Source organism: Pinus tabuliformis, chromosome 2_1 (assembly GCF_031772625.1).
Source record: "Pinus tabuliformis cultivar Carrire ecotype Pingquan chromosome 2_1, CPIR1, whole genome shotgun sequence".
Classification (NCBI taxonomy): Eukaryota; Viridiplantae; Streptophyta; class Pinopsida; order Pinales; family Pinaceae; genus Pinus; species Pinus tabuliformis.
This window is the reverse complement of record NC_142299.1, coordinates 216,707,160-216,733,627: the sequence shown is the minus strand read 5'-3', so window position 1 is coordinate 216,733,627 and position 26,468 is coordinate 216,707,160.

The window sequence follows — 26,468 nt, the reverse complement described above, 5'->3', positions numbered from 1 at the left end:
CCAAAGTTAGTCAGTTAGGTAGAGGATAAAAGATACTTGTGCAAGTTGAGCTCAAGGTTGAGAAGAGCATATTGTATTCATCCAGATTATTTGATTAATGTAATACATATAGTAAGGGGTTTTGAGCAGTTGCTTTCCCCTAGATATATATTTGTGTATGTGTGTTGAATCTTGATGCATGTTAATGATTTGTGTTCTCGATCATTAATTTACTTCTGCATATTGGTAGAGTAGATTCTAGTCTTGTGATTTAGTAAATTTCATGAAAAATTTGAATCTACATTATAATTCTACTTGGTATCAAACATAGATTCATAGATTAGGAGGTTGCAGGTTGCAGGATTTATTCAGGACTGAGAAGATGACTTTCATTGGACTAAGGCTCAAGTATGCCCTTGAGGGAAGCTCAAATTATGTTGCATGGAGGGACCGGATGGAGGTAGTACTGGAGGATAATGGATTGAATACTTACATTTATAATGATGTTATGAAACCATTAGCAATTGATGCTCAGAATCTAGCAGAATTGAAGAAGTGTGTTTCTAGGGCAAGGAGAATCATATTGGAGGGCATACAAGACCATATTGTCTCTAATATCCACGGGAAATAGACTTTATATGCAATGTGGAAAGCATTAACAATTTTTTTCGAGAATAGTAGTGACCACAGGAAGTTGGCGCTGATGGACAAGCTTCGAAACATAAAGATGTAAAATAATGAAACAATTCCGCAGTACCTGAGAAGGTTTACATAGTGTTGTGATGAACTTGGCGGGGTCAGTTTTAATATCCCTAAAGAATATTTGTTAGCTCTAGCTCTTTTGGGCCTTCCCAAGAGTTGGAACGACTATCAAGATTCGATAAATGGTAGAGTAAACTACCATAGTGGGAAAAATTATGGTCCAATCTAGTGCAGGAAGAAATAAGGAAGAGCAACATAGATGGGACCTCATCCAAGGTTGAGGATGAAGATACTTGTGCCTTGGATGGAAAGGCAAAGAAAGGGAAAGGGAATAAATCCCAATCCAAAGGGTATTCTAGTCAAGGGGAAAGAAAAAGGAAATGTCAAAAATCAAGTTCTTTCACTATCATGAATTCAGGCACTATGCCACGAAAATCCCATACAAGAAAACAAGAAAGAATACCCTAATAGGAGCAACAGGTGAAGCTCTAGCTTCACAATTCAAGATTCATTTTACCCTCATTGCATGCATGGCAAGCATAGTGATGTGAAGTGTTTGGTATCTCGACAATGGTGCCTCATTCCATATGACGGGGAACAAAGATTTCTTTAGTGACTTGGAGGATAAAGACCTCCAAATTCACATTGAGATGGAATATGATGGGAGGAGAAGCGTGACCGGTATCAGCACAGTTAATTTTCAGAGGGATTATGGCTCCCCTATCAGGCTCAAGGATGTGATGTTTTTTTCAAGTCTAAAGAAGAATTCGGTTTCCGTCACAGTGTTAGAATATTGTGGCTATGATGTGATATTCATCAAAGGAAATGCATTCATGAGACACATTGCCACAGGAAAAGTGAAGCAGATCGGGGTTCGGGGGTAGAACCTCAACAGGTTGGATGTGGAAGATTGTGTTTCTTTGAGCACAAAGGCATAGAAGGTGCAAATTCGAGATGTTAGTGAATTATGGCACAAAAGACTTGCCCATTTGCACCATAGAGCTTTTAAGATCATGCAACAAACACCACAAGCCTCACCAACAAAGCACTGGAGAAACATGATACATGTAAAGGGTGTACCTTGGAGCAATACATAAAATCCACCTTCAATGATACGAATAGCAGGGCGCATGCAATCCTTAAAAGGATCCACTCTGAAGTTTGTGGAACTTTCTCGACAACCTCCACGACCAAGCACATGTATTATGTTATATTTGTAGATGGTTTCTCACGTAAGTGCCCGATTTTCTTCATGTAAAAGAAAGACCAGAAATTATCCAAATTTGTTGAATTTAAAGCACTTGATGAGAAATAATTTGGCATGAAAGTGAAGGCTCTTAGGAGCGATAATAGTGGTGAATATGTGTCGAATGAGTTTAAATTTTTTTGTGCAAAGGAAGGAATTCTATGGGGTTGATATCACCCCGTAACCCACAATAAAATGGGGTGGCTGAGAGGAAGAACATAAGTATTATGGGAGTTGCATGGGTGATGTTGCATGATCAGGGCCTACCTCTACACTTGTGGGTTGAAGCATGCAACACAAAAGTATATGTGCAAAACAGTAGTCCTCATCAGATTCTCGGGATGCGTACACTAGAAGGAAATTTTTAGGGAAGAAACCGGATGTGTCACACTTTAGGATATTTGGATCATTAGTATATTTCCATGTTTCCAAGGAAGAAAGGAAAAATCTAGAGCTGCCAGCTGAGTTGGGAATATTTGTGGGGTACACTAATACACCTCACAATTATTGGGTGTACCTTCCATATCTCAGGATGACATTTGTTCGTAGAGATGTGAAGTTCGATGAAGAGAAGGAAATGAAGTGTTCTCTTGAGAGGGAGCTTTAGTTGCATGAAAATGAAGAGCTTTTGACTCCAAAGGAAGAACCTAAAGAATATGTGGAGAAGCCACAAGCGGAGGAGAAGAAAGTGGAGATAACCACTCAAGCAAAGACATCTAGGGAATGAAAGAAGTGTACCAGGGAAGAAGACATATTATTACAGGATGCTAGAGATAATGTGGGAGCACCCACATCACAGTGCAAGTAGAGGAGGTCACTGAATCGGTACACAAGCTACATGACTATGATGAATGAGCTAGTAGAGACAAAACCAACCTCATTCGAGGAGCAGTAGAGCAGCCGGTATGGGTTGATGCTATGGTAGAGGAATATGATTTCATTGTCAGAAACTGTGTTTGGGAAGTCATCACAAGATCTGTAGATAAGTCAGTGTGTGGCTTCGAGATGGCTTTACAAGGTAAAGCATGCAGTAGACAAAAGCATTGAGAAGCACAAGGCTAGATTCGTGGCCAAGGGGTACTCTCATGCATATGGGATTTACTATGAAGAGACCTTTGCTCCTATATCAAGGTACTCTTCCATGAGATCAATTCTCACTTTGGCTGCATAGATGGGGTGGAAAATCCACCAAATGGATGTGAAGGCAATATTCCTCAATGGATTTATTAAGTAGGAGTTGTACATTGAACAACCTGAAGGATTGAGACCTTCGACAGAGAGTCACATGTGTGTCGACTTAAGCAAGCGTTGTATGGGTTGAAGCAAGCACCCCATGCTTGGTACACCAGGATCAATAACTACCTCATAGGGTTGGGCTTCACCAAAAGTGAAGCAGATGCAAACCTTTACCACATTTTGGTAGAAGGTAAATTATTGATTATATTCTTATATATTAATGACTTGATTTTTGAATGGTGATGAACAACTTATCAAATATTGCAAGGTGGATCTTGCAACAGAGTTTAAAATGAAGGACATGGGGTTGATGCATTATTTCCTTGGTTTGGAAAAGAGAAGGGGAACTATTTGTCTCTCAAGGAAAGTATGGCAACGAGATACTTTAGAAGTTCCACATGGACAAATGCAAATCCATGGAGACTCCTCTAGTGACCAATTAAAGGAAAGAGGATGCTACTTTAGGTGAGGAAGTGGATGCTACCATGTACAAGAAGTTGGTGGGTTCACTCATGTATTTGGTGAACACACAACCATACATGTGTTATGAAGTCAATCACTTGAGCCAAGCCATGGTTCGACCGACCAAATTATTTTGGAGGTCTTCTAAACATTTACTACAATACCTCAGAGGAACCACTCAGTTTGGACTTTGGTACAGATGGCTAGAGGGAGTGAAGCTTCAAGGCTTCACAGATGTAGATTGGGTGGGAATTCCATTAGATCGAAAGAGAACTTCAGGAGGAATTTTTAGCGTTGGGTCAACAAAAGTTTCTTGGTACAACAGGAAGCATAGATCATTTGTACTCAACTCAGCAGAAGCAACATACATTACCACCATTCAAGCAACTTGTCAAGTTATCTGGATGAGAAAGATTCTTGCTTGGTTATTTGGTCAGATGATGGATCCTACAGTGATTTACTGTGACAATCAAAGTTGTATCAAACTCTTTGAAAATACGGTTTTTCATGATCGATCCAAGCACATTGATATCTGGTATCACCATCTACGAGATTGTGTGCAGAGGTGGATTATGTTGTTGTAGTACATTTCGATAGAGGAACAAGATGCAAACATTTTGGCAAAAGACTTATCGAGGGGTAAGTTTGAGTTCCATAGAATCAGGATTGGGATATCCGATAATCCCTTTCTTGGTGAGAAGGAGTGTTGAAAATGCAGCGATAAATTCCTAATTTAATTTTTCCTTTAATTAAATTAGGAGAAAATCGAAATTCCACATCAGTAGAGAACTTGAATGAGTTAACTGAGTTATTATCACTCGGTTTTCTTAGTTACTTCGAGTTGGAGGATGAACTCGATTTGTTTACAGTGATTCCAAAAATTTAAGAGCCTAGATTGAATTAATTTCAGTTGTCACAATTTAATTAAGTTAAATTGAGTTAAGGTCAGTTAAAATAGTTCCAACTATTAGAGGAACTAGTGGGAGGTCTAGCACTGGGGTGCATCTTTAGTTTGTAACCAGTTAAATGATCAATCCACCTAAATTAATTCATGCATGCACAAAATTTGAGTTACCTAGTTGAGATTGGAGTTCAAGGGCAGTGTACTATCATTTGTAGAATATTCCAAATTGTAGAGGTCATGCATGCAATCAGAGAAGGGCCTAATGGAATTGCGCAAGCTAGACTGAGGAATTTCCTAATTAATAGGGGCCTAATTCCTTGATGAAGAACACAAGGAAATAAGAGCTTAGATGGCTTGAAAATTGCCTAAGTGTTGGCCAAAGTCAGCCAATCATGCAGAGGATAGAATATACTTGTGTAGGTTGAGCTTAAGGTTGAGCAGAGCATATTGTATCCATCCAAATTCTTTGATTAATGCAATATAGATAGTAAGGTGTTTTGAGCAGTTGCTTTCCGCTATATATATCCATGTGTATGTGTGTTGAATATTGATGCATGTTAATGATTTGTGTTTTCGATTGTGAATTTACTTCCGCAAATTGGTAGAGAAGATTCTAGTCTTGTGATTTAGTAAATTTCATGAGTTGTTTGAATCTACATTAAAATTCTACAAGTGAGAGGATGCAAGTGTTCTACCACTTGACTCTTTAGGTTCCTGATGGGAAGATTATAAAACAATAGGATAGTTGTAATTTTTACCTCATGGTAAGTTGTATCATGCTTATTGTCCTTGGATAGTGGGTTTTGTTGGGCTACCTTATGATGTGGGTTGAGTTGGAACTCCCCAATGATGATGATTCCTTGGTTGTAGCATTGGGCTCCCTCCTGGCAGTGATTTTGGTTGGAGTAGTGTCCCCCTAATGGATTGAGGGTGGTAGCTTGAGCTCCCCTCCGATGTAAAATTCTTCTTCTTTTAGATTCTAGAGTGTTCATTGTATGAGAAGAGATGAGAAGAGATGATATTTGAGATGCTACACGTGTTGCAGTTGGTAATTTCTCCCTAGTTGAGATGGAGTGTCAATTTTGTAGCTCTTGGACAAATTCCCCCCTTTGGACTATCTTCCTCATTAAGAAAAATCCCTCCTAGTCCTTGGAATAATTTAACTTGCTCGAATAAAAATATATTTTTAATATGGAAGCCCACATGTGCGAAAAAGGACAAGTCAACCCTAAAGAGAAATTAAGCACCATTAGATGGCTATAAATACAAGTCAAGTGACCCTCATTTGGACATCATCATCAAGAATATTCTTCTTCTCTCTCTTTGGTTTGGTTCGTACAGGTTTGAAGTTGGTTCACGTGTATTGGTTCATATAGGTATGAATTTGTAGGGTTTGAAGCTCACACGTGCAGATTAGGGTTTTGGTCTGTCGCTGCAGGGTTTCCACATGAAATTTTTGGTTGTAGTCACACACATACAAGCCTCTACATGTGGTCGGAACTTTTCAGCCACATGCATGATCTCTCTCTCTCTCTCTCTCTGTGGGACCTATGGTTTCATCTGATAGTTGACTACAGTTGCTTGTATGTTGGGAAATTTATCTCCTATCAATATTGTTCATGGGTTCATATTTTGGATATTGTTTGGTTGTTTTTATCGAATATTTTTGTGATTAAAGAACTCGAATATTGTACTCTCTTTTTGCTAAACATTTTATGACAATCTTGTAAGAAGAAGAATTTGAAAGGGGTTTCCCCCTTGTGGGGTTTTTCCTTGGCCTTTCACCAAACCTAGTGTCTCTTATTGTTCATTGCATTTACTATTTTATCTACAATTGCTATTGATCATTGGAATTAAATTAAATTGTTATGAAAAATTGCTTATTAAAAATAAGAATTGGGCAAAGTGATTGTACCAACATAGAACCATAGAACCATAGTAAAATTAACACTTTCCAATTCAAAGAGTTAAGATTTTTTTATATTCATGGTTTATAAATCCACTCTCATAGCAATTTTTCCTTTAGTGTTCTTAAAAATCTTGTTGTTTTTCATTGCATAGGTGTTTGGCAATAATTTTAGGCTCACCCATAAATGGATATAGTTTGGCACTTTCATCCTAGAGTGATTTTATTGTGTAGCTTTCAAATCCTTTTACCTACGATCATGCCCATATCCATTTAAATACAAGAAAGGCTGGTGTCTTGAGCCACAAAAACATTAACTATTCAAAATTTTGAACTATAAATGGTTTATTTCTGGACATATAAAAAAAAATCTATAATCCATTTTTATATATTTTCTTACTGCTTCCTTAATAGTCAATATACGTTTCTTTTCTATAATCACTTCAACATGTGACGATCTAAAGAAAGTATGAATGTATCTAACATTGGTTTTACATAATAATGATACTTTTCACAATGGTTTTTTTACGTGTTATTGTCCTGAAACTCACTGAACTTTTTCTTTGTTACTTGCCTTTAACATTTCTTTGTTTCATAAACCAACCCGTCATAATTATATTTCACAATATTAAATGAATTTATTATTACTCCAATTAACTATGTTTTTCACTCAAGGTTTTTATCTTAGTTTTTTATTATAATTTGATGCCTAAAATATGTTTGGTAGAAATTAAGCTGATTCATTTGTCATTAAGATAGTTTTTCAACCATCAATTTCTTAATTTTTTAGCTTTATGTTTGCAGGTTAAATAAATTTTGATGAAGGATGCTTGTAACAAATTGGCATTGGTTGATAATTAATGTTATAGTTTTTTTGACAATAACATTTCATTGCTCCATCCAAGATATATAATTAATGGGTTAGTTTGGCCAACCAATTGTGGTTTTTGATCTTACTCAAATATTAAACTTAAAATCACATTAAGATGTGTTTTCCTAGCATTCAGAGGTTACTTTGAAGCCTGGTTAAGGTTTTAACGTCCATTTTCTTTAATATGTAGATCTTGGTTTATTTCTTTTATTATCATTTCTCGTAAGTTACACAAAATCCACATTGTATAAATATTCATTAATAATGAGTCACAAATAAATTGTTTATTATATGAAAATAACATGAACTCTTAATTCATCAATAGTGTAATCACAATGTTTGAACCTTGCTTAAAAAAATTACACTTGGGAATGTTGAAAAACTACTTGCTTTTGGCATAAATTCAAGAACAATTACTTAAAATGTTGTAAGTGCTCATCCACATTTTGTTGAATATAAGCCCATCATCCAATTACAAACAAAAAAGTGATATGTAAAGAGGCACAAGATATTGTTCATCGAGCACATGGTCATTGACATATTTGTTGGCCCAAATGGCATCACCAACCACTCATACACACCCCTTGGTTTTCAATTTGTATTCTAGACACTTAAGCACTTATAAAAGATTAGTGATATTTAGATTTGAAGTTTAACTTATTGGGGTATTTTACACCTCTCATGTTGTATAAAGGCCATAAATGCACAAAAATTGGATAGTGATATTTAACAATAAACTTAATCAATGGAGGAGTGAGAGGACACAATATAGGGTTCTATTTATTATATGCATTGAGTGCAACAAGTGAATGGGCATGGTAGGTTGAATTTTACATGGTCTTATTAATTGATAATGATCTTTGATGAATATGATTTTTTCACATTCTTATTCATTATTTCCGTCATTCAACAATAACACAGAAAGCATCAATCATATATAAAATAAGACAATAGAATCGTAAATATATATCCACACAAAGAACATAAAGTTTTACCCTAGGAAAACCCACAACGGGGAAAAACTAGCCACCTTTTCCTTAGAGAATCAATGCAACAGGAGATACACCAAAGCCAACTAATCATCAAGATGACCAAACATCAAACACTAAGTCAACCCTCCACAATTTTTTCCAAAAATTTCTCTGTAACAAGGACTCCAAGAGAGCCAAAGCCATCCAACAAATATTCCTCAAAGCTTGTATTGTACCACAAATATATATCACATAAGTCAAGATCTTAAGGAGCCTGAAGTTCGACCTCTGTCTCATCCTTAGATATTAGATCATTTCATATAATTTCATGCCTCAAAACCATAGGAGATGAGCCTCAGAACTTCACATCATTCTGTTTGGTCAATTCAATGTCCTTGAATTGTCAATCATAAATTGTCAACCAGGGTGCGTAGACTGATGAAGTACAGGTGCACAATATGTGCGTAGAAGTTATTCATCAGGTCATTATGTATTTGTTCAGATCTAAACTTAAGATGGAGGTGGTGTTTGTCAATTATATTAGTGTCGTAATTCTTAGGGATGTTGATTAAGTTTCCTAGGAATTAATCTCTATCCAATTAGTTTATAGATGATGTGAGAGTGGTTTTACTTGTATTAGATTGTTTTGGGATTTTTGATCTTGAATCTTTATGCTGCAACTTCTAATCCTCTAAGTGCAAAAAGAAACTTATTCTATCAGCTATGAATAAATACTGTTTGAACTCAATTGTTTAGGAGAGAACTTCTCACTCTTTTACTTATTCAATTTTCGCTCAAACAAAGTAACCCAAGCAACATCTATATTATGAATTGAACACACTTCGATTATGCTAGATAATAAGAAAAGGAAAGGACCATGTTGTACCAGGTATAAAGAAAATTAGATAACAATCTAAACTAGGTATAAAGAAAATTAAAGTTCTTATGCAAATAACAATTCACTGGCGAGATCATTATGTTGCATTGTCACACAAAACAGAGCAATTGAAGAATTAAAGGAAATCATATTGTAATTGATTAAAACCTGCCACTGTTTGTAGGGGCCCTCCACATAGTAGTTCAGAGCTTCCAATAAACATAAGGCTTTCACACAAAAGCCAATTCTATTCACACGGAATTCACAAACTGTTCACAATTATATCATTCGACACGCACCCAAATCATAGTGTAGCCATAAGTTTTATAACAGGTCTCTTGGCATAATTGTATGAATAATTCAAGCCTAATATCTCTATCCTATCTAAACTTATATCGCTAAACCGTCATTTTTCTATTCCGAAAGCAAAACAATAGGGTTTGAATCGATCTCGGGTTCTATTCTTCGTTAATCCGGTGGTTGACTTGGAGTTTGACCATGATCTCCTGCACTTCTCTTAGAGAATGGTTTCAAGGGGATAGGAAGGTATCCATGAGGGAGCCATCCTCTATCGATCCACACCTTTCATTACTGACCTGGAACTTTGTAACCTTGGAAACAATGGAGATAGCTGCAAAAACCTGGATTAGCCATGGAAATAGACTGATTTGGTAGCCAATTGTAACTTTAACAAAACAATAGGGTATAAAGTTAGATATGAACAAGAAGACATATTATTGCATACCTTCATCAAAACCTGGTAGATATGGCTTTATTTAGGTGGTAAATATATAGGAAAAAGAGAGGATCATTAGGCAAAAAAGGATGTCATGGTAGGACAATCTTCGGACTCTACACATTCTTCCAAAAATAGTGCCTCAAACCTCACATTTATTACATAGAAGATGTGTGCCTCAGACCCTTCATATTAGCCTTGGACCTTCACATAATCCTCAAAGATATATGTGTTCCAAAGTAGGTGTTGTAGGAGAACAAATAGGCTCTATTTATAGTGATTTTTCCATGTGAAGGAGTGTGTCTCTTGGGTAGGCTGACTTGACATTAGGAGGGCCAAATTGGTCACTTGTGGTGGAAAATACAACAATTTTAATTTGAATTTTTTCCTCTCTTGAAGAGAAAACAAATAAATAATTTATTTTGAACATAAAATCAAACAAATAATTTATTTCGAGCATAAAAACAAATAAATCATTTCTTTTTTCTTGCAAGCATGAATAACATGCTTCATATAATTCTTATTTTACAAATATAGTTTACATTTCAAATTTTACAAGTACAAATGATACATTATGAATATTGGCCATAGCTACAAAATTCAACGCTCCCTCTCAGCTAGAAAGGTATTCATAATGACTATCAAAATGTTCTCTATATACATGATATTTCTAAGAAAAGGTATAATTCATTGATAGCAACGTCATCTAGGTCAACTCCCTTGATCTATGTCAGCGTCATAAATAGGCACCATAACCCAAGTTACCTCTCATAACCAATGATACTTACTTAGCTAGTCACCATGACTTGGTGCATGCATCACGTCATGGTACTCTAGCTAGTTCAAGGTTTCCCTTACTCATGATAAAACCCTAGGGAATCATGTTTACCGAATATAACACCTCATCCTAGGCTATGATGTTGAAGAGGCACCCACTCCATTTAGTGTCTGAGCCTCAAGGACCATTCTCTCTAGAATGTCCATCCCTCATGTTATGTTACCAATAGTATGAGCCATGCTCATATTATTACCAATAGTCTGAGCCATTCCCTTGATGTCATCACATCAATGCACCCTCTTACTCATAAAGGAGTTATCCACATCAATATCATCATCTACCATCAACATCCACTAGTGGACGTATCCAAGGTGGTATCAAATCCATGGCATTTTCATCAACATATCAAGACTCACTCCTCCAAAGTGATCGATCCTCAAATCCCAAGGCTTATCCTTAGGCCAAAATACTGAGATCCTCAACTAGAAAGCACTCACTCACCCTTCCTAGTGAACACTCTAGGTCAATATCTCACTCAAACCATTCTTGGTTGGTGATTGAGTCTAGATGTTGAAATACCTCACTACACTCTCCCTAGAGTATGATTAAGTCTAGATTCTAAAGGACCTCACTACACCCTTCTAGTGTGTGATGAAGTCCAAACACTGATAGACATCAGTACACCATTTCATGGTGTGTGATCAGGTCCATACCATACTCAACCCCACATGGTGAGTAATCGGGTATCCTCTGAGAGGCACTCACTCAAACCTACCTATTTAGCACTTTGGGCCTCTCAGACCATTCTCCCCAATGAGAGAATTTCCATCCATGGTTATATCAAATCAACACTCCCTCTCAATGAGAGGGGTAATTTCCATAACCTCCAGCTTATCTTTGAAGTGAACAAACTTCTCTCTGGGAAATGGATTTTCCATAACATTACTTGTTTACTCATCAGTGGAGATGTACTCAAGCCTTATCGCTTTATTTTGTACCATGTCACAGATGCAATGGTACTAGATATCATGATGCCCTAACCTGACATCATTTAGTCACCTGCACCTGATCAACCAATTTTGATAGTTGTAATCATATTGCTTCATAGCTCATTTTTCAAGTCACCACATACTCGGCCTTTGAGTGCAACATATGTCTTACTTCCTACTCATTCACAATATCAGAGCCCAGTCAGAAGCAATATACAAACTCTTTCTGTTCTTAACACTTCTTTCCCTGTAATTGAACTTCTTTATTTTATGCCATCAACAATTGTACCATGGTGGTACTTAAATATATTTTGATCTACATGCCTTGTCTCAATCATAAACTAAATTTGTTAGCGGGAAAATTTCCCTAAAGAAAGGGTTTACAACCTCAATAGAACAAGATAAAGCAATAAAAAAAGAACACTCGATCAAGCATGCCAAACATTCAAATTATCAAAGTTGGACTTGGAGACATACCTGAAGGTCCTACGTTTGAAGATGTTCTTGTAGGTTCCAAAGCCTCTGCTTCCTGCAAGATATGAAGACCTACAAATAATCACAGAAGCATATACATAATAGATAATTCAACGTGCATACATAAGAATGTGTGAGATCATCATATATAACCGTTCGGACTATAATTCATGAGATGAAAATATGTATCAAGAACAAGACATGATCTTATTTATTGATTAACAACAGTGAATACATGATAGATACAACCTGATCCAAGCCAAAGGCATGACGAAGCCTTCCTCTAGATCCATGATTAACAACAGTGAATACAGGATAGATATAACCTAATCTAGGCCAAAGGCACTGACGAAGCCTTCCTCTAGATCCGTCCATCCTGAGCCACGAAGACGAACTCTCTAATAGGTGTAGAGAGATGCTAGATAATATGGTTGAGCATCTCTGTAAAGGAAACTAGGGTTTCCTAAAGAGTGGGAGTGTAAGACACACAAGATAAGCAGACTTGATCTGGGGGAAATCGAGTATAATGCCGATATATTCCTTCTCTTATGCATTAGGCCTACCTAAGGGGTGTATATATACCACCTCAAATTGTTTATTTAAGGTAGGGCACGAGATCCTATAGGTGGGCTCTCGGTAAAACTGTAAACCCTGCACGGAAAATAACATTTTAGTTTTTTTTCATGTTTAAAAATGTATACGCAGGTATAGTGTTATGGGACCTGCATTTGTATGTGTTTTTGTGAGGGAAAAGTTGCGTATGGAATTTGAAATACAATTTTTTAGTTTAAAGTCAAGTCTATATGTGAAAAGGGACTACCCAGGGCCATAAAGGAGCATCGAGTCTATAGGAGTGTTGAATGATGCTATAATAGACTTGATCCATCATCTTTCTTACATCGATTTCCCTAACTGGGTATCCTTTCATAAACATATCCTATCATGGCATACTTGGTTTCTCCCTCTGTCATTGATGCTATCAGCTATCAATTCAAGACCATTCATCTTGAATTTTAAGGTCAACTCCTTCTAAATCCATAAAAGGGTTCCTGGAGAAGCCTTGACTTCTCCCTCTAGAGAAAACATTTCGATCAATGCAACTCCCTTTGAAACATAAGCCCTTCTACTTTTGTTGGAAAAGAAAATCATATAGGATCAACCTTGATCCATTAATCCCAAATGAGTATGAAAAAATACTTCCTTCTACTTACAAATATAAGACTTATTCATCTACCTTACTTTCTTGAGATAGTTCTCATGTTCTCTTCTTTCATCGAGAAATGTGATCTCTACAAAAGTATTGAAGATAATAATTAATATAAGTGCACTTGACAAGATGTCCCTTCATAACCCTTTTCCTTCTTACTGAGATAATCTTTCACTTTGAAATCCATGCCATCCGTTCATAATTTATCTTGGGATATATCAATGCATTATTCTCCCTTTGAGTTTAGATCTCAACTAGTACAATATCTCTCATTAAAGAGAATCTCTTCCTCACATATTTTCCCTGTTCTTCCATCTTCTTACAAATTCTTTGTAGCTTTTATTATCTACCTACAATCCTCATTAATAGGCCATGGAAGAACAATTACAATTAAGAAAATAATTCAAAGACAAGAGATTATCTAGTAACAAAAGTAGCAATGACAAAGAAGAGAGATAAAAGTACTTATATTTTTAAGAATAATATTAGCTCCATCTTGATCTTCGTGTTATGTATACAGATACAAATAACAAATAAAAATAGGAAAAGATAGGTTTACAACTTGTTAATAATCCACTTCAAGGGGCAACCTCCATTTACATCACATAAATGAACAATTCTTGGATTATTCAAATGAAAATACTACCTTGGTATATCTAGGAGTCTAAAGGGTAAAAATATAATTATGGCCTACATAAAATTAATAATTTAAGAGCACAACAATAATAATATGGGTGATACACTATTATTATAGGTGCCTAAAATTCCGGTCTCCTTCAAAAAGTGTCCTCCTCAACACTTGAGTAGTTATGGATGCTTCTGAATAAAATACTCATCTTCCCATGCAGAGTCTTTCGTAGATAAGATCTTCGAGTTAATGAGATACTTTGAAATTGATCTATTTTGTATATTTCAGATTCTTGTTGATGTGATTGCTTCATTCTATAATATGATTTTTACTTCCTCATCAAGTTTTGGAAATATAGTTTGAACTAGGAACTTGTCACCTATAACCTTCTTTAAACATGAAACATGGAAAACTCGGTGTACTCGTAAAGATGCAAGCAACTCTACTTTTCATGCCATAGTACCTGTTAGAGTCGGTCTAGTAGCCCTCCATCAGCGATCAAAACTCTTTGCATTTGCATAAATAGGTGTCTCATCAGTGTCATTCTTTGCATTCCGTTAGGCATGCCATAACCCTGATGGAGGAGCTGGTGTCTTTATTCCCCTCTTGGCACTGCTGGATCAAGTTGTTTCAGTCATTAAACTTTTTCAAGGTTACTTGTCTTTGTCTTTAGGTCAAAATTTTTAGGTCTAGGGTTGAGGCCAAATTTGTTTTCAAGGTCATGTCTCTGAAGGTCAATAAGTACCCAGCAAGCCAGAGGGATGATTTTTAAAGTGTTTTTTCAAAAGATTCTATCTTGTACAGTTAATTTTCACCTTGGATTTAAAAACCCTGTTTTTAAAGCCAAAGTCATTTCTCAAAAATTTTGTGAAAATTGTAAAAAATTCAAAATGATTCAAAGGACAGCATATAGCCCTGGCTCCCTTGTCAAGATCCCTCAGATGCTATCCCTGCAAAAATTATCAAAGAAAAGCATCAAATCAATCAGTTTCAGGACAAAAGGAAACCAAAAAGTCAAGTTTATAAAGTGTCATGAAAAAACGTTATAAAGTGGGTTATGACATGAAATTAATTCAAACAAGGCTATAAAAGCCCTAATCTCCCTTCATCAAGCCTCATTGTGCATTCAAGTGATAGAGCAATTGTTTCCAAGAGAGTTTGAGCGAATTGTGTGAGTTGGGAAGGCGCGCGACCCGTTGAACCAGGCGCGCGACCCGTCAGGCACCCTCCGCCAGTGTTAAATTACAACGCGCGCGACCCGTCAGAGGCGCGTGACCCGTTGGGTGAGGCACGCGACCCATCAGCGCTCTCTCTGCAAAACCGCCAGCAAATTTGCCAAGGAGCCACAAATTGCTAAATTTTGCAAGGTAGGCCCTCCATCATAAAAAATTATTGCTTGTTACAGTTCAAGAAGGTCATGATTATATTTGTAAAGGTCTCCATTTGCAAGTAGAAGTCTCTATTATGCTTTGGCTTGAAGTTGTAAAAATTGCTAGGGTTTATTATGCTGTTTTGAGGTATCCCATTGTTCTCATTTTTTCCACCTCCCATTACATTTTCCTTATCATTTTATGTAAATTTCCCTTCCAAATTTGTTAAAGAGGCCTAAACCCTACCCTTCTTCCCAAGAAATCAAAAGAAAAATTAAACCCTAGCCCTTCCTCCCATATCATTATTGTAAATAAATTGGAAAAATAATGTATATGCAATAATCCTTTCCCTAAACTCCCTGTTTCATTCTTATTCCCAGTTTTCCTTTAAAATATCCCTTCCCTAACATTTCCCTTGTGCTCCTTGTCCCCTTGAAACAACATTTTAATCAGCAGTTTGCAAAGCAGAAACAACAGTACATTTCAGCCACTTTGCTCCTAAAACAATGTCAGAAACCGAAACAATTATGAGAAAAATGATGACCATGCATAAGCTTCAGAGTTTGAGGAACAGAGGAGGCCTCACAAGGGTGGAAAGGGCGGTCATCATAGGAGAGAGGAGCCCACCTCTTTGACCGATTTGCAGGCTTGTCCAATGGCAGTATCATGTTTCCGTTATATGTCTTGTTATGAGTTTTGCGAGAGGATCTCTCGGATTCAGCATCACAGAGAGTTGGATCACCTATTTGTTTTACATTTGCATGATGGACATGTCAACCTTGCCGGGGTGGACTTTACATTGACACCCGAGATGATTGCACAGGCCACAGGGATACCTAATGTCGGAGAGGTATGGAATAAGCGCAAGGTGTTGGACAGTGTTCATTTTGAGCCTTTCGTTAGACCCGCACTCATGAGACACTTGACAGGTGTGTTCCCCTTCAGATTTCTCAGGAGTGAGTATGCTCCCATGATGAGGCTCATCATGCTCTATTTTACCTGTGAGGGCAGATTTTCACAGGTATATTCGTACCATATTCGCCTATTGATGCATTTCACACGGGTACGGATGATGAAAATCCTTGTTTTCTTCTGCCAGAACATTGAGAGGATGGTGTCTGTGATGCAGCGGAAGAGCCCGACACAACAGTATAGGAGCCTTTACCATTATGGTTTGATTCAGCTTGTGGTCTTACATCAGTTGGCTCAGCAGGGCATCTCATGGGAGGAGTTTATCTCTCGTGAGATTTTCACAGCACCACCACCGCCACATCCTAAGGTTATTCACGAGGAGGGAGGACCATCACAGTAGCATGACATCCCCGTGACTAGACATGTCAGCTCCTCACCATTGGTCACTTATCAGAGAGGCCAAAGGGCCTTATTTGCAGCAGCTCGGCGAGTACTTTCTCCACAGCATGTGGAAGGGGTCTCGCCTTCTTCATCGGCTCAGCGAGTGTTATCTCCACATCAGGTGGAAGGGGCCTCACTTTCTTCAGCAGCACAGGTATCAGGGAGGGGAAAACAACCCAGGATTGATGAGGGACCATCAGGTGTTCCAAATATAGAGCTTATTGATCTTGATGTCAGTTCTCCTAGCCGAGAGTCAAAGGAGATCATTCAGCACCTTAGAGCTGAAAATGATGCATTGCAGAGGAGATTAGAGGGGGCACAATGGACAATCTCATATCTAGAGCAGCGCAACAAACAGTTGGAGGATGAGCAAGCTCTTGATGAGTTGTGGAGGATCCGTAGTGACCACAACTTGAATCGAAGAAGACCCGGTGATCCATTGCCCGCTGAGCGAGAGTCTATGCTTATCCAGCTCAATGCTCATTTGGAGAGGCTGTTGGCTAAGGCCAACCAAGATAAGAAATTGTTGAGAAACATGAAGAACCATTATTGGGCGCGGATGCACGTGTGCAAGGCGAAGATGAAGATGTTCCAAAGGCGGTTGGCCAAGGCACAAAAAAGGAGAAAAAGGCCCGATCCCCTCCACATTTTGGCCGAGGCTTCCTTGAAGGAGCAAGGCACTAAATAGCTCAGCCACAACACAAATACCAAGAAATTTTGAACATTTTGGGTCAATTTTGGTTTTTTTCAGGCAATTTACAGGTTTTGTCCCTTTAACGGGTTTCACCCCCCGCGCGACCCTTTCTCTTGGCAACTTCATTTTGCAAAAACTCAACATTTCCAGATTTTTCATGAAAAGTTACATATGATCATCCATTGCCAAGAGATTTTATGAAGTTTTGGGCCTCCAGAAGGTCAAAAAACAAGCAAAAAATGATTTTCTGCCACATTTTTGAGACACAGAAAGCAGTCTTGGGAGATTGCAATTTTGGAGGGGAAAATGACCACCAAATTCAGAAATTCCAGTTGGGTGGGAAAGTAGACTCACAGACCTTTCCAACAAGCCTACTCTTGCCCAATTTTGACACCTGGAAGTGCCCCAAATGTTCCCTCAAAGGCGCGCGACCTATTAGGCAATTTTCTCAAAATTTCACTGTACAACTCAGAAAAACGCAGATTTGACCATGTTTGACTTTTTGGAGTGGATTGTTATCCTCCTTGATGTAAATAATGTAATTTTATGACACTTTTACACTTATGTATCTCTTCTATAAGATTCATTCATGAGACAGGTGAAAATTAAATGAATGAATTGGTTTCCTAGCTTATAGAGGCAAGTTGTTTTGACTGCCTAGATTTTAGTGCTCAGTTTAGAATTGGTTGAAACAACTCCTAGAAGGATGAGCTCGACCCCTAGAGGTAAGGAAAGGTGTTAGCTTGCCTATATTATGTATTTTCTTAGTCATTTTCAGAGGTTGGAAGGTTGGACTCTTGAGGGAGAAGCTATCATTGTATTATTAACTGTATCTCTGCAATTTTTGGCAAAAGAAGACCAGGGTTTTGCAGTCCTTTTTGGGATTCTTGTGGTTACATGTATTGATGGTGTGTTTCTCTATGTACTTGTAAGTGTGTTATGTGAATCATTTCCTTTCTTTTCCTTCTGCACATTAAACAAATGAAGTGTTAAAGTAGAATTCATGACTGTCATGCTCTGCTTTTAAGTTTGTTTAATTTCAATGTTTTCTACTGTTTAAGGAGAATTCAAAGTTATTGTTTGCTCTCCTTAGCTCCTCACCTATCTTTCTCATCCATTCACCTCAATCTAAGGCATCAATACTGTCTCCTACCTCGCCCCAAAGAACCCCCTGCAGAAACTGTGTCCAATCCCCGCACCCAAAATTGCCATTTCCTCAATTTTTCACCAAAAACCCTAAAAATCCCAAATCAACCCTTTTGATCAGTTTACTAGCCTAAAATCAGTGTTACCCTATTGGTTATCTCGCCCATTGAAGATTTTGACCGAGATAGACCAGAGAGAGCCCTCTCCTACCCCGTAGGGTTAGCTACGAGGCTAAGTGGTTTGATGTTGCCTTGAGGTTTACCTTTCTCAGCCTGAGGTGAAATTTCAAGCGCTAACATATTGGCGACCATACTGGGGAGAAAAACTTGTCTGTTGATTGATGTGTTTGCTTCATAAGGCTTAGACGGAGCCTGAAGTTATGCCAGGTAGCCTTCGAAACGTTTTTGCTTTGCATAAGCGGAAGTAGATAAACGCTGCTTCAGTCAATCTCCGTGAGCTTGTGAATACAGCACTTCATTTGCATTTTACCCCAGTAGATGTATCAAGTTCAGATCTGATTGTTGATGGTGGACAACGATCGGACACTGACAAGGCTGAAATCATTCACCTGGCGACTCTTTTCACTGAAGAATCCAGCCACCTGTGCTTCATGGTGACTTCACTGCAGAGAGATCAGTAGCTGTGAGATTTTCAAGATGGACCGAATCACAAGAAGATATGCTCCCTTGAGCCGAGATCACATTCCAAGTTTTCCGAATAAAATTCCGAAGGTAGATTGGTCAAGGAATTTGCCTACATTTAATGATGATGGTAAGAAGGATGCTGCTTACATCTAGTTAGATTTCATATGCATATTCGCAAGTTGAAGGCGGATTTTCCTGAAGATTGCCTGATGAAGATATTCCTGGCCACTCTAGAAGGTGAAGCCCAATCTTGGTATGAAAGTTTGCCGCCTGCTTGTATTTACTGTTTAAAGGATTTTCATGCTATGTTCATTGAAAGATATATGGACTCTTATCCATCATTAAATTTAGTTCAAGACTGTTGCAAGCATGCTTATAGTTTTATTGAAAGCCTTGAGAAATATTATGAAGATGATAATTTTATGGATGTTGAGATCATGGAGGCTCTGTATGAGAATCCATTTCAGCAGCACACAGAAATCTTAGAGGATACTTGTCAAGATCAGCAGGCTGAAGATTTCCATATGGTTGAAAATGAGGAAAGAGCAAATGTTGTTTCAGATCTGTCCATAGAAGAAGACAGCATGCAGGTAACGCAGGAAAGTAATGTTCCAATCTCAGAAAGTGATGATGATAAATCAGATCGAGAGATAAATTGTGATGAGGCAAAACATGTTGTTCCGGATCTCATAAAAGAAAGTTGTATTGTCGCGGCTGCCTCAAATGAAGAAAATGGAGTAGCAGACCTAAATGCTCTCATTTCACCAACACTAGATCTTCATGAGGAGGTAGTTCATTGCCTCTGTGAAAAACAAGACAAGATCTTCGTTCAAGTAAGTGAAAAGGTTTCTCTGGATGAATCTATGATAGCTGATAGAAATGTTAGTGTTGGGTTTCACGAAACATCTGAAATTTCTTTTCTCATGATTGATGAATGTAATGAGAATCTGGCTGTCATATCATATGAGAATGACCTACCATATATTCAAACTGCAAAAGATCAGACCATTCAGGATTCCATTTCAGATTCTTCCTCATATGTCTCATGTTTTGAAATGTTTTTTCAAGAGGAGATCTGCTCATCTACTTGTTCAGAATTTTTTGAGGACCAAGAACACACTCTTTCTGAAGCACATGATGAAGGCAGATCAGCTTTTGAAACAAAGGATACCTTGTTCTTTCAGCAGGAGGTGGCAATGTCAAGTCTTCATGTTTTCCAGGATCCAATGGTAGATTTGTTGCAGTGAACAGTGAAGGTAATTATTGCAGTATTCAGTGATGAAGGAGAATATGGTCAACTATGTTTTTGGATGCCCAGTGATAGGTTTGTACTATTGACCAGAAGATCTAATCAGGAGAATCAATCAAGAAGGCATCTGCTTGATTGGTTGCATTGGCATTTTGATATGGTTTGATGTATATTGTCTTGTAAGAAACACAGGTGGTTGTCATCATGATTTCAGATCTTGATGGAATGCTGCCCTTCAATAAGCTTTGTAAGTTCTTGTTTTAGTTAAGTCAGCATGAGTCATTTGTGAGTCAGTTTTCAGTCATGTAGGTTTCATAATTGAGTCGGTTTGAATCAAGTTTCAGTCAATAAATGAGTCAAAGTCTTGTATTGTTTTTCAAATAATGACTCCATTGCCCAATGGTTGGAAAACACTGGTCTGCTCTCCCAGAGGTCTAAGGTTCTTGGCATCTCCAAGGAGCTACCATCCCCATTGGAGCCAATGTTCCGTTAGGCATGCCATAACCCTAATGGAGGAGCTGGTGTCTTTATTCCCCTCTTGGCACTGCTGGATCAAGTTGTTTCAGTCATTAAACTTTTTCAAGGTTACTTGTCTTTGTCTTTAGGTCAAAATTTTTAGGTCTAGGGTTGAGGTCAAATTTGTTTTCAAGGTCATGTCTCTGAAGGTAAATAAGTACCCAGCAAGCTAGAGGGATGATTTTTAAAGTGTTTTTTCAAAAGATTCTATCTTGTACAGTTAATTTTCACCTTGGATTTAAAAACTCTGTTTTTAAAGCCAAAGTCATTTCTCAAAAATTTTGTGAAAATTGTAAAAAATTCAAAATGATTCAAAGGACAGCATATAGCCCTGGCTCCCTTGTCAAGATCCCTCAGATGCTATCCCTGCAAAAATTATCAAAGAAAAGCATCAAATCAATCAGTTTCAGGACAAAAGGAAACCAAAAAGTCAAGTTTATAAAGTGTCATGAAAAAACATTATAAAGTGGGTTATGACATGAAATTAATTCAAACAAGGCTATAAAAGCCCTAATCTCCCTCCATCAAGCCTCATTGTGCATTCAAGTGATAGAGAAATTGTTTCCAAGAGAGTTTGAGCGAATTGTGTGAGTTGGGAAGGCGCGCGACCCGTCAGGTACCCTCCGCCAGTGTTAATTTACAACGCGCGCGACCCATCAGAGGCGCGCGACCCGTTGGGTGAGGCGCGCGACCCATCAGCGCTCTCTCTGCAAAACCGCCAGCAAATTTGCCAAGGAGCCACAAATTGCTAAATTGTGCAAGGTAGGCCCTCCATCATAAAAAATTATTGCTTGTTACAGTTCAAGAAGGTCATGATTATATTTGCAAAGGTCTCCATTTGCAAGTAGAAGTCTCTATTATGCTTTGGCTTGAAGTTGTAAAAATTGCTAGGGTTTATTATGCTGTTTTGAGGTATCCCATTGTTCTCATTTTTTCCACCTCCCATTACATTTTCCTTATCATTTTATGTAAATTTCCCTTCCAATTTTGTTAAAGAGCCCTAAACCCTACCCTTATTCCCAAGAAATCAAAAGAAAAATTAAACCCTAGCCCTTCCTCCCATATCATTATTGTAAATAAATTTGGAAAATAATGTATATGCAATAATCCTTTCCCTAAACTCCCTGTTTCATTCTTATTCCCAGTTTTCCTTTAAAATATCCCTTCCCTAACATTTCCCTTGTGCTCCTTGTCCCCTTGAAACAAAATTTTAATCAGCAGTTTGCAAAGCAGAAACAACAGTACATTTCAGCCACTTTGCTCCTAAAACAATGTCAGAAACCGAAACCAATTATGAGCAAAGTGATGACCATGCATCAGCTTCAGAGTTTGAGGAACAGAGGAGGCCTCACAAGGGTGTAAAGGGCGGTCATCATAGGAGAGAGGAGCCCACCTCTTTGACCGATTTGCAGGCTTGTCCAATGGCAGTATCATGTTTCCGTTATACGTCTTGTTATGAGTTTTGCGAGAGGATCTCTCGGATTCAGCATCACAGAGAGTTGGCTCACCTATTTGTTTTACATTTGCATGATGGACATGTCAACCTTGCCGGGGTGGACTTTACATTGACACCCGAGATGATTGCACAGGCCACAGGGATACCTAATGTCGGAGAGGTATGGAATAAGCACAAGGTGTTGGACAGTGTTCATTTTGAGCCTTTCGTTAGACCCGCACTCATGAGACACTTGACAGGTGTGTTCCCCTTTAGATTTCTCAGGAGTGAGTATGCTCCCATGATGAGGCTCATCATGCTCTATTTTACCTGTGATGGCAGATTTTCACAAGTATATTCGTACCATATTCGCCTATTGATGCATTTCACACGGGTACGGATGATGAACATCCCTGTTTTCTTCTGCCAGAACATTGAGAGGATGGTGTCTATGATGCAGTGGAAGAGCTCGGCACATCAGTATAGGAGCCTTTACCATTATGGTTTGATTCAGCTTGTGGTCTTACATCAGTTGGCTCAACAAGGCATCTCATGGGAGGAGTTTATCTCTCGTGAGCTTTTCATAGCACCACCACCGCCAAATCCTGAGGTTATTCACGAGGAGGGAGGACCATCACAGCAGCATGAAATTCCTGTGACTAGACATGTCAGCTCCTCACCATTGGTCACTTATCAGAGAGGCCAAAGGGCCTTATTTGCAGCAGCTCGGCGAGTACTTTCTCCACAGCATGTGGAAGGGGTCTCGCCTTCTTCATCGGCTCAGCGAGTGTTATCTCCACATCAGGTGGAAGGGGCCTCACTTTCTTCAGCAGCACAGGTATCAGGGAGGGGCAAACAGCCCAGGATTGATGAGGGACCATCAGGTGTTCCAGATATAGAGCTTATTGATCTTGATGTCAGTTCTCCTAGCCGAGAGTCAAAGGAGATCATTCAGCACCTTAGAGCTGAAAATGATGCATTGCAGAGGAGATTAGAGTGGGCACAATGGAGAATCTCATATCTAGAGCAGCACAACAAACAGTTGGAGGATGAGCAAGCTCTTGATGAGTTGTGGAGGATCCGTAGTGACCGCAACTTGAATCGAAGAAGACCCGGTGATCCATTGCCCGCTGAGCGAGAGTCTATGCTTATCCAGCTCAATGCTCATTTGGAGAGGCTGTTGGCTAAGGCCAACCAAGGTAAGAAATTGTTGAGAAACATGAAGAACCATTATTGGGCGCGGATGCACGTGTGCAAGGCGAAGATGAAGATGTTCCAAAGGCGGTTGGCCAAGGCACAAAAAAGGAGAAAAAGGCCTGATCCCCTCCACATTTTAGCCAAGGCTTCCTTGAAGGAGCAAGGCACTAAATAGCTCAGCCACAGCACAAATACCAAGAAATTTTGAACATTTTGGGTCAATTTTGGTTTTTTTCAGGCAATTTACAGGTTTTGTCCCTTTAACAGGTCTCACCCCCCGCGCGACCCTTTCTCTTGGCAACTTCATTTTGCAAAAACTTAGCATTTCCAGATTTTTCATGAAAAGTTACATATTATCATCCATTGCCAAGAGATTTTATGAAGTTTTGGGCCTCCAGAAGGTAAAAAAACAAGCAAAAAATGACTTTCTGCCACATTTTTGAGACACAGAAAGCAGTCTTGGGAGATTGCAATTTTGGAGGGGCAAATGACCACCAAATTTAGAAATTCCAGTTGGGTTGGAAATTAGACGCACATACCTTTCCAACAAGCCTACGCTTGCCCAATTTTGACACCTGGAAGTGCCCCAAATGTGCCCTCAAAGGCGCGCGACCTATCAGGCAATTTTCTCAAAATTTCACTGTACAGCTCAGAAAAACGCAGATTTGACCATGTTTGACTTTTTGGAGTGGATTGTTATCCTCCTTGATGTAAATAATGTAATTTTATGACACTTTTACACTTATGTATCTCTTCTAGAAGATTCATTCATGAGATAGGTGAAAATTAAATGAATGAATTGGTTTCCTAGCTTATAGAGGCAAGTTGTTTTGACTGCCTAGATTTTAGTGCTCAGTTTAGAATTGGTTGAAACAGCTCCTAGAAGGATGAGCTCGACCCCTAGAGGCAAGGAAAGGTGTTAGCTTGGCTATATTATGTATTTTCTTAGTCATTTTCAGAGGTTGGAAGGTTGGACTCTTGAGGGAGAAGCTATCATTGTATTATTAACTGTATCTCTGCAATTTTTGGCAAAGGAAGACCAGGGTTTTGCAGTCCTTTTTGGGATTCTTGTGGTTACATGTATTGATGGTGTGTTTCTCTATGTACTTTTAAGTGTGTTATGTGAATCATTTCCTTTCTTTTCCTTCTGTACATTAAACAAATGAAGTGTTAAAGTAGAATTCATGACTGTCATGCTCTGCTTTTAAGTTTGTTTAATTTCAATGTTTTCTACTGTTTAAGGAGAATTCAAAGTTATTGTTTGCTCTCCTTAGCTCCTCACCTATCTTTCTCATCCATTCACCTCAATCTAAGGCATCAATACTGTCTCCTACCTCGCCCCAAAGAACCCCCTGCAGAAACTGTGTCCAATCCCCGCACCCAAAATTGCCATTTCCTCAATTTTTCACCAAAAACCCTAAAAATCCCAAATCAACCCTTTTGATCAGTTTACTAGCCTAAAATTAGTGTTACCCTATTGGTTATCTCGCCCATTGAAGATTTTGACTGAGATAGACCGGAGAGAGCCCTCTCCTGCCCCGTAGGGCTAGCTACGAGGCTAAGTGGTTTGATGTTGCCTTGAGGTTTACCTTTCTCAGCCAGAGGTGAAATTTCAAGTGCTAACAGTACCAATCATTTGAATCACATTGTAAGGGCCACCATACTTTGGTGATAATTTGTTTCCCTTCTTAGATTTCTTGAGGAACATTTGTTTGTATGCCATTGTAGTCATAAAAATACCCAGTTTCCCACATCAAAACCTCTTACACTACTTTGTTGATATTCCTGTTGTTTCATTGAATTATGTTCTAGAGTCAGACTATCATTTAAGAGTTGGATAACTTATGATTGATGCTCAATGTGATCTTCCACTACTTTGTTGAGAAATCAGTGATAGTAGGATTAGGGTTAGATTTCTCTTTCTTTATAATTACTTGTGAATTATGCTGACTTCTTTTACTTATTTGTTATATTATCTTTCATCAATCAATTACCAAATTATGTGTGCATGAAGATCACAAAAGAACAAGACACAAAATGTCGGCACTATGTCAGGGAAAAACCCCTATCTAGGGGAAAACCCAGTGAAAATATCTTGCTTCAATAGTTTTCCTTAAGACTCTTCAACATAGACAAATACATCCTCCACAACAAGCCATCCTCTCCTTCTTCGATCCAACCTTAAACATAGTAGCAATAGCACTTCAACCCTAGCAACTTTGATTTGGAAGCTTCTGGCATCAACAACAACTCTGAATTTGACAAGGAGACTTCGATATCCTAAACTAGCCCACAATAGAGAGAGAGAGAGAGAGAGAGAGAGACCAAAACTTTGATTTTGTCCTTCACTTCCTTCTTGACCAAACTCACACTACTTTTAGCCTCCTTCTTCACCTTCGCACTTTTCTCGGCTTCTAGCTTCTAGCTTTAGATATTGAACTATGTGAGAGAGAGTGAGATGTTGCAAATAAAGTCAAATTGTCTTGTATATATAGCCTCCCAATGAGGTTGAATTTCATTCCTTGAGGCCGACTTGATATTATTGAGGCTGAGTTGGTGTGGTGGTTACATAATTCTTTTTTTACTCAAAATAATTCTTTTTACATCACTTGAAAGCCCAAGAAGGGTCTCGCAAATATACAATGACTCTAATGACTCTTTATTAACCCTAGGGATCTACAATAGGGACTTTGACTAATAAAATGATGACTCAAGCATGAAAACCATGATTTAATAAGTCATTGTAACAATAATAAAAATTCTTTTGACAAATATATTTTATGAAGACCGAACCTAGTTACATTTTTCAACACTCCCTCTTAACTAGGGAATTATTCATATGGAAGATCTAAAACTATATGAACTATGAAGAGTTTAGGTGCTGCATTTCCATGGACT